Consider the following 10,930-nt stretch of genomic DNA (forward strand, 5'->3'; position numbering starts at 1 on the left):
CCAGTTTGACGCGCTTTTCATCCTATTTGAAACTCGTCAGCTGGATTTACCTGCATCTCAGAGTTGATGTTCACTCTGGGACTCGGACCCAGTACCTTTCGCTTCAAATGCCATTGCGTTATCCACTCAGCTACTGAGTCCTGATAACCACCAGCTTGTGCAATGGGGAAGCGCGTCCTGGATTCCACTGCTAGCCACTATCGATCTTTGCTTACAATGCTTGTGAATTAAAACTATATCGAAGCAATACGCACGGTATGCACATATACGAATAAGAGACTGTTCAGCTGCAGTGCTAAACATCAATGGGAAGATTCAAACAAACAATGCTAAATGAATTTATTAATCAATTGTCCCAATCTTGACCATTATTTCTGCAAATATCAGTCCATTAGCTCTGATTATTATTGTTCATACATTTTCACATCAATTGCGTTTCGTTTTCGTTCTTTCCTTATCGATCTTCTACTGAAATGTATTCAATGCCTGAGCATCGTTATATACTACTTATATGGATATAAGTACTATCTATCTTTGCTTACAATGCTTGTGAATTAAGGCTATATCGAGGCAATACTCAGAGTATACACATATGCCAATTAGAGACTGATCAGTTGCAGTCCTAACACATCAATGGGAAGATTCAAACAAACAATACTAAATGAATTTATTAATCAATTGTCTCAATCTTGACTGTTCCTTCTGTAAATATTAGTCCATCTTCTATGATTTCATTGTTCATACATTTTCATACCGATTGCTCTTTATTCCTGTTCTTTCCCTATCAATCTTCTGCCCAAATACATTCTATGACTGACCATCATCATATACTACTTATATGGATATAAGTAGACCACACCACATTAATACTGAATTCGATATATGTACTGAACATAGAAAACATTGTGGATAACCTCAGTCTATATATATACATATCTAGACAAGTGAGTCAAAATTTCCACTTCTACATATATTTTTTGTATTCGATTATTATTGATTCAGTGTTTTGGTGACATTTATTAGTCACTAGCATATATATATATATTGGTATCCATAATTGGGGTGAGAAGATATATTTACCCTATCATTCAAGTCCAATGGATATATTAACATATATGGCCCTTATGATAGTTGAACTAGTTGGGTAAACTATAGAATTGAATATGGTTTTTCTTTGAATAAAAGAAAAAGGAAACAGTCTGGTTAAGGTCAATAATAGATGACGGTCCATATTGATGCTATCATGGATGATATGACTACTGATAGAGAATTAGACAAAGGTTGTGTTTTTTCTGGGGGGGGGAACAATAAAGAAGAAGAATTCTATATTTGTTCATCTTATCTTTGTTTAAATCAACAAAATTTTGTTTATTTTTTTTTGCTGTATCATAAATGTTAACCCGTAAATTTTTGTTTCTCACTCTCTCTCTCTCTCTCTCGTTCATCTCTAACCTCATTTTTGATTGATTAAAAAGAAAAAAAATTTTTTGTACTGTGGTAAAGGAATGAAGTAAAGGGATTAAAAGGGGGAAAAAGAGAGAGAAAGGAAGGAATAAGGGATTTCATGTAGATTTATTTACTTATTTATCATTTAGAGGGATTTTTTTCTTGGTAAAAATGAAAAAAAGTAAGAAAAAAAAGGATTGATTATTATGTAATAGTGAAACATACATTTATCATTGTTTAACTAAACAATGATTGAACTATAGAAGTTAGTCTGACAAACATGTTGAATATATTGTTTATTTAACTCGTTGAACTATTAGATTGACAATAAAAATTGAATGAGATGAATAGAAAACAGATTGAAAGCAGAGATGGATAGTGGCTAGTGGTGTAATCCAGGGCGCGTGTTTCGTCCTATTTAGAACTCGTCAGCTGGATGTACCTGCATCTGAGAGTTGATGTTCACTCTGGAACTCGAACCCAGTACCATTCGCTTCAAACGACATCGCATTATCCACTCAGCTACTGAGTCCTGACAGCCACTTGCTTGTGCATGGGTTGACGTTTAAATTCACTTAGTATTGTTTATTTGAATCTTCCCACTGATGTTTAGGGCTGCAATAAACAACACCAAATGAATTTAAACTTCAACCCATTGCACAAGCAAGTGGCTATCAGGACTCAGTAGCTAAGTGGATAGCGTGATGGCGTTTGAAGCGAAAGGTACTGGGTTCGAATCCCAGGGTGAACATTAACTCTCAGATGCAGGTACATCCAGCTGATGAGTCCCAAATAGGAAGAAAAGCGCACCCTGGATTCTACTAGTAGTCGCTATCCATATTTGCTTATATTTAAAATAATTTTGTTGAATGAGATTTAAATAGTCCTGAAAATTTTAATTTTGGAAATTATTTGAAATGTAATTCTTAGGAGTAATTCCTCGTGTTATTTTTCTATTTGATTACAAAATAACAATTTTCACAGCGAATGCAACAAATACACCACCAACGAAAAACTTAACAATCTCTACAACCCCATACCGATAATAATCATCATGTACTCACTAGTGACTGGCTCCAAGATGATTTTCTGGAGTTCTAGTGAGAAGTTGTGACCAGTGGAGTTCAACCAGGTCTGTTGTGAGATAGTAACTCACTGAAGACAATTGATGAATAGTTGCTCAGTTTCGTGAATTGGTTGAAGTTAGACATTAACACCATTGGATGCCGGCCATCTCAGTGGTCTTGTGGTTAAGCGCTCGGGCGTGAGACTGATAGGTCCTGGGTTCAAATCTCGCGAGGCGAAGTTGTGGATGTGCACTGCTGAGGAGTCCCACAATAGAACGAAACGGCCTTCCAATGCTTCCAGGTTTTCGATGGTGGTCTAGCTTCAATTGACTCACGCTTTCAACTATGATAGACATTAGCAATTAAAAAATCGACATGATTTTATTTATAGATAGAAAGAAAAAAGAATAAATAATAAGTAAACAAATCAATAAATAATATTCCGAGAATAATTACATAATTCATATCAGTTTACAAACAAGATCAGAAAGCAATGTTACAATATAAAGAACATAGATATAATGCTAAATTATCGGAGAAGAAAGATTGAATTCATGAGTCAATCTAAGCTAGAACAATATTGAAAAGCTGAAAGCATTGGACGATCGTCTCTTCTTAGTATGGAACCTCACAACAATGCACATCCGAAATCCTAAACACCGGATGCGAACTCACGACTGTCGGTCTCGTGCACGAACACTTAATCCCTAAATCAGTGAGCTGGTATTCACTAGTGAGCATATAATAATTATTAGTATAGGTTTGTGGAGATTGTTGAGTTTTAATTGAGATCATGAATTGATCAATGTCCGACCACCATTGAAAACTTCGAAGCACTAGTGACTAGATTACTGAGATATTTCTCCGAGTTCTTGTGAGTAGTTGTGACCATCAGAGTTCTACCGTGTCGGGGGTGAGACAGTTAAAAACAGAGGACAATAGAAGATAGTTGCACAATATTATGGATTGGTTAAAGTTAGACAATAACACCGTTGAAATCCGACTCAGTGAATTAAGTGTTCGTGCACGAGACCGACGGTTTTGGGTTCGCATCCGGTGTTCGGGATTGTGGATGTTCACTGCTGTGAGGTCCCATACTAAGAAGAGACGATCATCTAGTGTTTCTAGATTTTCAATGGTGGTCTAATACTGATCGGTTCATAATCTCCACGAACCCCCCACATATGTCCCATCGATTATAATAATGTGAGACGGCATATAAAAACCGATAATTCCTAATAGGAGGATTGATATCTTTGAGAAGTATTAATATTACATCGAGAGATAACTCTAATACCGTTACACATTAGTTATAATAATCTATAACTATTGAAAATGTATCGAAAACAGAGAGCACAAAACAAAAGCATCAAAAATTAATGTGAGAGGTCAGTAACTAAAGATGCGCTATATAGTTTTGTGAACTACTGATTTGCATAGATATTACTTAAACTAAATGAATTAACCAGGGACAGTGTAAGTGTGAATTATCTACAAGAAGGAAGTTTAATAACTACCCTTAGTGATAACGATGATCACTAGTTTAATATCTTCACTAGTGGAATGGGATATTTTCGCAGATATAAGCATTTTTACAACAGTTTTAGAGGAAAGGTAGTGTAGTGAACAAACGGTAGTGATTTGATTTGGAGGATAGATTCCGATAGACTATTCCAAATTTTTGATACTTTACTTGCAAAGTAATTCATGCGATAAGAAGATAAATAATTGAAGGCATTTGGCAGGAATTCCTACTCCAGATAGATTCTATGATAGTTGATAGTTGTCTGCATGTCATAACTACACTTTTGAAGAGACTAAGATTTCTCGAAGGATCATGAATCAGGACATTGATTCACAACGGTTGATAGTCATAAACTAGTTTATTAACTTTCCCATATTTAATTGAATTTATGCTAGATAGTTTTTAGAACAATGTAAATAATAAACAACATATATATGGAGTATTCCAGTCCATCTTGTATAAATCTTTACCAGAAATGATGGAAAAGATAAACCGATTAGGTGAATGATTTTACTGACATTGTGCTCTCAATGCTTCAACATACACAAAGGAAAAAGCAAGATACTCAAATACACCACGGAGAACACCAACCCAATCACACTTGATGGAGAAACTCCGAAAGAGGTGGAAACATCCACGTACCTCGGAAGCACCATTGATAAACAAGGAAGATCTGATACAGATGTAAATGTGAAGATTGGTAAAGCAAGGGCAGCATTTCTACAATTGAAGAGCATATGGAACTCAAACACAACTGTCAACTAATTTCAAAGTGAGAATCTTCAATACGAACGTCAAGACAGTCAGTTCTACTGTACGGAGTTGAAACGTCAAGAAGGTACAAGTATTTATAAACAGTTGTCTACGCAAAATACTCAACATTCACTGGCCGGATACCATCAGCAACAGCTTTCTGTAGGAGAGGACAAACCAGCTTCCATCTGAAGAGGAAATTAGGAAAAGACGTTGGGAGTGGATTGGACATACATTGAAGAAATCCTCAAACTGCATCATGAGGCAATCCCTAAATGGGAATGATGAATGGAAGCGGAAAAGAGAAAGGCCAAAGAACACATTATATCGGGAAATAGAAGCAGATATGAAAAGGATGAACAATAACTGGAAAGAACTGGAAAGGACTACTCAGGACAGAGTTGAATGGAGAATGCTGGTGTGCGGCCTATGCTCCTCGACGAGGGGTAACAGGCGTAAGTAAGCTCTCAATTTTAGATGGTTTAAATGAAAATCTTTCCATGTACTTTTAATAACATCATTAGCACCTACTTCATATACCGCCAGTAAACACATTACCATCAAAATATGTTTATCTCTTCTGAACCTTCAAATAATTGAATGATTTTGCAGTAGTTCTGTTATCATTATTATTATTTATTTATTAAGATCACTCACTATTTATCACGTAGTCACCTAAAAATTAAAGAAATTTACTATCACAAAATATCAATTCATGAATGTATTTTATCTATACAGATGAATGATATTGTCACGAAGTAGTTCATTAATGTCATAAGATGATTATCTGTTTTATATGTGAAAAATTATATTTGAAATAGTCTTAGCGATTGAAATTTAAATAATTCCAACTTGATCGATAGCATTCGATCAGCACTAAGAAGGACTTGACACTCATGACGTTGATCACCACTCAGTGATCAATCAATTGTGATTACATCTCAGTCCTACAGGAGGTCGGTCGCTGCCCGGATAGCTCAGTGGTAACGTCTCTGACTGTGAAGCTGAGTGACACGGGATCAAATCCGTCAGGGAGCACCAGTTCCCTTAAGATTACAAGTATGCCTTGCTGACGAGTGCCAAGTAGCACGAAACCCAGGTCCAAGGTTTCCTGTTGACCACCTCCAACCACCATCTTATCTCAATAATTCCAACGTTTCGTCCAGCTAACTTGTCTGAACTTCTTCAGGGTAATAATCAAAATCAATCGCTAAGACTATTTCAAATATAATTTTTCACATATAATGACTTCTCTATGGTCGGCACCCAATTTTTGTCAAACTATTCGTTCTAACCTTGACGAATATTCGTATAAATGATTATCTGTTTGTTTTATTAACTTAGTGATAAAAATGAATAATGAACAAGAGAAGATAAAGTGTATCAATAAATTAAACATATGAACTGTATAAACTGTATAGTTTCTTAACAATAATCACTCATTACATTCACTTGATGTTGTTGACTTATATCTTCCCATTGTTATTTAGGACTGGAATTGATCAGTTTCTTGTTGGCATATGTACATCCTGTGCGGACTGCTTCGATATTGTCTGAAGTTACAAGCTTTATAAGCAAAGATGGATAGTGACTAGCAGTGAAATCCAGGATGCGCGTTTCGTCCTATTTGGGACTCGTGACCTGGATCACTCATTATTATTATTATCTTTGTTCAATATTATATTTTTGGTATAATATAGAATTCTCAGCATAAAAGATTTCAACAAGATTCCGTTTTTTACTTCTTGGTCGATCCTGACGATAAATAATGAGTAATCCCTAATAAGAAGTTAACAGTCCAGTCAATCAACATCTAAGTAATATACATTCTTTTCGTTGCATACATATTGCCAGCAATCACAATATCTCTGACTGAGCCTTTTGTAACTTGCACGAAGAAAAGTTGTACGCTTTTCAGAAATGCACCTGAATAGATGGGTATTACTTACTTACTTACGCCTGTTACTCCGAGTGGAGCATAGGCCACCCACCAGCATTCTCCAAACCACTCTATCCTCCGCCTTCCTTTCTAGTTCTATCCAATTTTTACTCATTCTTCTCATGTCTGTCTCCATTTCTCGGCGTAACGTGTTCTTTGGTCTTCTTCTTCTCCTTTGACCTTCGGGATTCCATGTGAGGGGTGCCTTGTGACGCAGTTGGCTGCTTTCCTCAATGTGTATCCTATCCACTTTCAGCGCTTCTTCTTGATTTCTTCCTCCGCTGGATGGAATCTAGTTTGTTCTCTTCCATAGTCGGTTGTTGCTGATAGTGTCTGCTCAACGGATCCGAAGTATCTCATGTAGACATAATGATATATTAAAACAAAGAAAATTAGATAATTTGTTGAATTATCGTTGATGAAAGAAACAGGTAGCACAGATATTCAAACAGACCGCCATAATTTTTAAATAACAATTTAAACAAATTCATTTTCTTATCTTTAATTTTTTTTAATTTTAAAATAATAAACTGATGACCTAAATATAAACTTCAACCTGAAATTTTTCAAGAAAAAAAAACATGAACAGTAAAAGGTATAATTAGAAGATTTTTTCAATAAATTTATACATCATTAAATTTTTTTTTCTTTTAAGATAGTAACTATCCATTCTATATTATCTTGGATATGACTTTTTATTTTTTTGGTTTTTTTTTAATTCTTCTTTGGAACCCCTTAAAGGTGAACATTTATTACATCACAAATAATTGAACTCAATTCATAATATCATCTCATTTGTAATATGGATTCATACTTAGGTTTTATTTGATTATCATTAAATATAGTGATCAGTAAAAAAAAGATTGAAAATGTCACCTAGCAACTAGGTAGTAGTAAGTATCCTATGGAAAACCTGGAAGCACTGGACGGAAGCAGTGACCATTGGAGTTCAACCAAGTCTGTTGTAGAGATATCAACTCACTGAAGACAATTGGTCAACGGTTGTTCAACTTCATGGATCAGTTGAAGTTAGACATTAACACCGTCGGATGACGGCCGGCTCAGTAGTCTATCGGTTGAGTGCGCCGGCGCGAGACTGGTATATCATGGGTTCGAATCTTCGCGGGTGCGGGATCGTGGATGCGCACTGCTGAAGAGTCCCATAATAGGACGAAACGGCCTTCCAGTGCTTTCAGGTTTTTGATGGTGGTCTAGCTTCAAAAAACTCATGATTTTAACTATGAAAATACTGAAATATCCACTAAAGCCCCTTCTAATCGGTACTATTATTGTTATCATTCATGAAGGTGTTTAATGTAGAGATTAATATTACTGTAAAAATGATTTTAGTTACAAATTGGTAACAGCCGATTGAAGTTACAATTTTATATAATATCTTTCTTAGACTACTATCAAAAACCAGGAAGCAGTAGATAAGTGGTTTATTTTAGTATAGGACTCCTCAGTAGTGTGTATCGACAACCTCACAGTAAATCAAATTCAAGAGTTTAGATCTCAAGGTGAGTGCTTAACCTCTAGATTAGTCAGTAATGTAAACTATGGAAATTCAATAATTTCCATAAAACCCTCTTACTTACTTACGCCTGTTATCCCTCGTCGAGGAGCATAGGCCGCACACCAGCATTCTCCATCCAACTCTGTCCTGAGCAATCCTTTCCAGTTAACATTCATCCTTTTCATATCTGCTTCTATTTCTCGATATAATGTGTTCTTTGGCCTTCCTCTTTTCCTCTTCCCTTCACGATTACAAGTTATGGATTGAGTCGTGATGCAGTTTGGTGGTTTCCTTAAAGTATGGCCGATCCATTTCCATCATCTTTTCCTAATTTCCTCTTCAGATGGAAGCTGGTTTGTCCTCTCTCATAAAACGCTGTTGCTGATAGTATCCGGCCAGTGAATGTTGAGTATTTTGCGTAGACAACTATTTATAAATACTTGTACCTTCTTGACGATGCAGTTAGCAGTTCTCAACGTTTCAGCTCCGTACAGTAGAACTGGCTGTCTTGACGTTCGTATTGAGGATTCTCACTTTTAAATTAGTTAAATCTTTCTACTCTGAAATTTGTTACAAGCAATATCATAATGGTTAATAATTTTATAATTATGAACAGGACAACAAATGAATTCCCACCCACCCCTCAAAAAAGGAATTTAATTATTTAATAGGTGTCTAGGTTTGATCCCAGCTATGTTGTTTTTAACGGATTCAATTAGCTAAAAGTGAACAGTTATAAATTAGTTCACCCATATCAAACTTATGGGTGGAACTGAAACAAATGTATTGAGTTAAGAGATGAAATTATTAATTCTTTCTCGAGTCTACATCCTACCCATCGAATTTGGTGATCCTTATAGTGATGCATTTCAAGAAGAAGCGCTGAAAGTGGATAGGATACACATTGAGGAAAGCAGCCAACTGCGTCACAAGGCACCCCTCACATGGAATCCCGAAGGTCAAAGGAGAAGAAGAAGACCAAAGAACACGTTACGCCGAGAAATGGAGACAGACATGAGAAGAATGAATAAAAATTGGATAGAACTAGAAAGGAAGGCGGAGGATAGAGTGGTTTGGAGAATGCTGGTGGGTGGCCTATGCTCCACTCGGAGTAACAGGCGTAAGTAAGTAAGTAAGTAAGTAAGTAAGTAAGTAAGTAAGTAAGTAAGTAATAGTGATGCTTTCCATGTAGTCTAGGTCAACTTCCTAATGAACGTTTTTATGTTAAAACTTTGTATCCTGTTGTCTTTAGCTATCTGTTATCATTTTAATTAGTTCTCTACGCTCGTTAGAACTGTCTGTGGGTAAACGAAGAAAGAAGGAAATCATTGGTTATCAGATAAAATATGAAGCTTCATTCAGTAAACTTGGTTATTGAAAAACTATCCTACTTCAATTTCTCGAAGTTGTTTGATAATAATAGGTAGTTTACAAGTTCGACATGTTTGTATTTCAAGGTCTCTGTTGTTGCGCATCACAGGAAATATCATTTATTTATTTTTAGAAAGTCAGATAATTAGTTATTTAGAGACAATGGCGGCATATTTCAGCTTTTAAATTCATTAAGTTCGATGAATTGTTAGGAAGGAACTAAGATAGGAATCTCCATGACCTTGATCAAATTTAAAATAAGTCATCAACTCCATACAAGATAGGTTCGAAGATGAATATTACTGATTATATGAATTTCACTTTCCAAGTCAATGATATTCAAGACTGAATTTGGTCAGTTTCTGTTAGCATATCCACTCGGATTATGGTGATCGTTATCAAACATTCAAACCTCTACAGTAATATTAAGTCTTTGATTGAGTGCCTTGACATTACTTCAATACTTCGTATGTCCATAGAAAGAATGATCAGTTTCCTTTGACATATTGAGAATAGAAAACTGTAAACTATTGAAGATGATAACAAATACTGTTATTGTGACACAACATTATAATGTATGACATCGTTACGTTCGAAGTGATGGGTACTTGGTTTGAGTCTCAATGAGACTATTTCCACTAAAAAAACAGGTGGATTTTACTGATGAATCCTAACTTGAACAATTCCTACCTTATATATATCATGCTACTGTAGAGCTTACAACCACAGCTTCCTAACAATAGAGCTTCCAAGCACTTGATATCAAGACAGTGTACGTGACAGCGAATCACCAAGACCAGTGACCACATTGTAACTTGATCCTATAAGATTTGATTAGCACTAACAATCAGACATTTATGACATTCGAGATTATTCAATGCTAAATCAACATATTTCAACACTCTATATGTAGTTAATAAAGTAGTTTTCTGAATAAAGTTTATGAGGAAGGAAAGTAGTAACAATAAAATAATACTTAGTATTGTTTGTTTGAATCTTCCCATCGATTTGTTAGGACTGTAACTGGTCAGTCTCTAATTGGCATATATACATACTATACTTATTGCCTCGATATTGCCTGACGTCACAAGCATTATAAGCAAAGATGGATAGTGGCTAGAAGTGGAATCCAGGACAAGCGTTTCATCCTATTTGGGACTCGTCAGCTGGATGCACCTACATCTCAGAGTTGGTGTTCACTCTTGGGTTCGAACCCAGTATCTTTCGCTTCAAACGCCATCGCGTTATCCATTCAGCTACTGAGTCCTGATAGCCACTTGCTTGTGCACTGGGGTGCAGATATAACTTCTCTC

The 10,930-nt window shown here is 35.8% G+C and overlaps 1 non-coding gene across 1 annotated transcript; it reads left to right on the top strand.

Annotated features, from left to right (window-relative positions):
• Positions 1 to 2,128: 2,128 nt before the first annotated feature.
• On the top strand, positions 2,129 to 2,195 carry Smp_tRNA_01501_Pseudo_TTG.1.1. The gene has a single exon. It is a non-coding gene (tRNA).
• The last annotated feature ends 8,735 nt before the right edge of the window (positions 2,196 to 10,930 follow it).

Source organism: Schistosoma mansoni, chromosome 3 (assembly GCF_000237925.1).
Source record: "Schistosoma mansoni strain Puerto Rico chromosome 3, complete genome".
NCBI classification, from domain to species: Eukaryota; Metazoa; Platyhelminthes; class Trematoda; order Strigeidida; family Schistosomatidae; genus Schistosoma; species Schistosoma mansoni.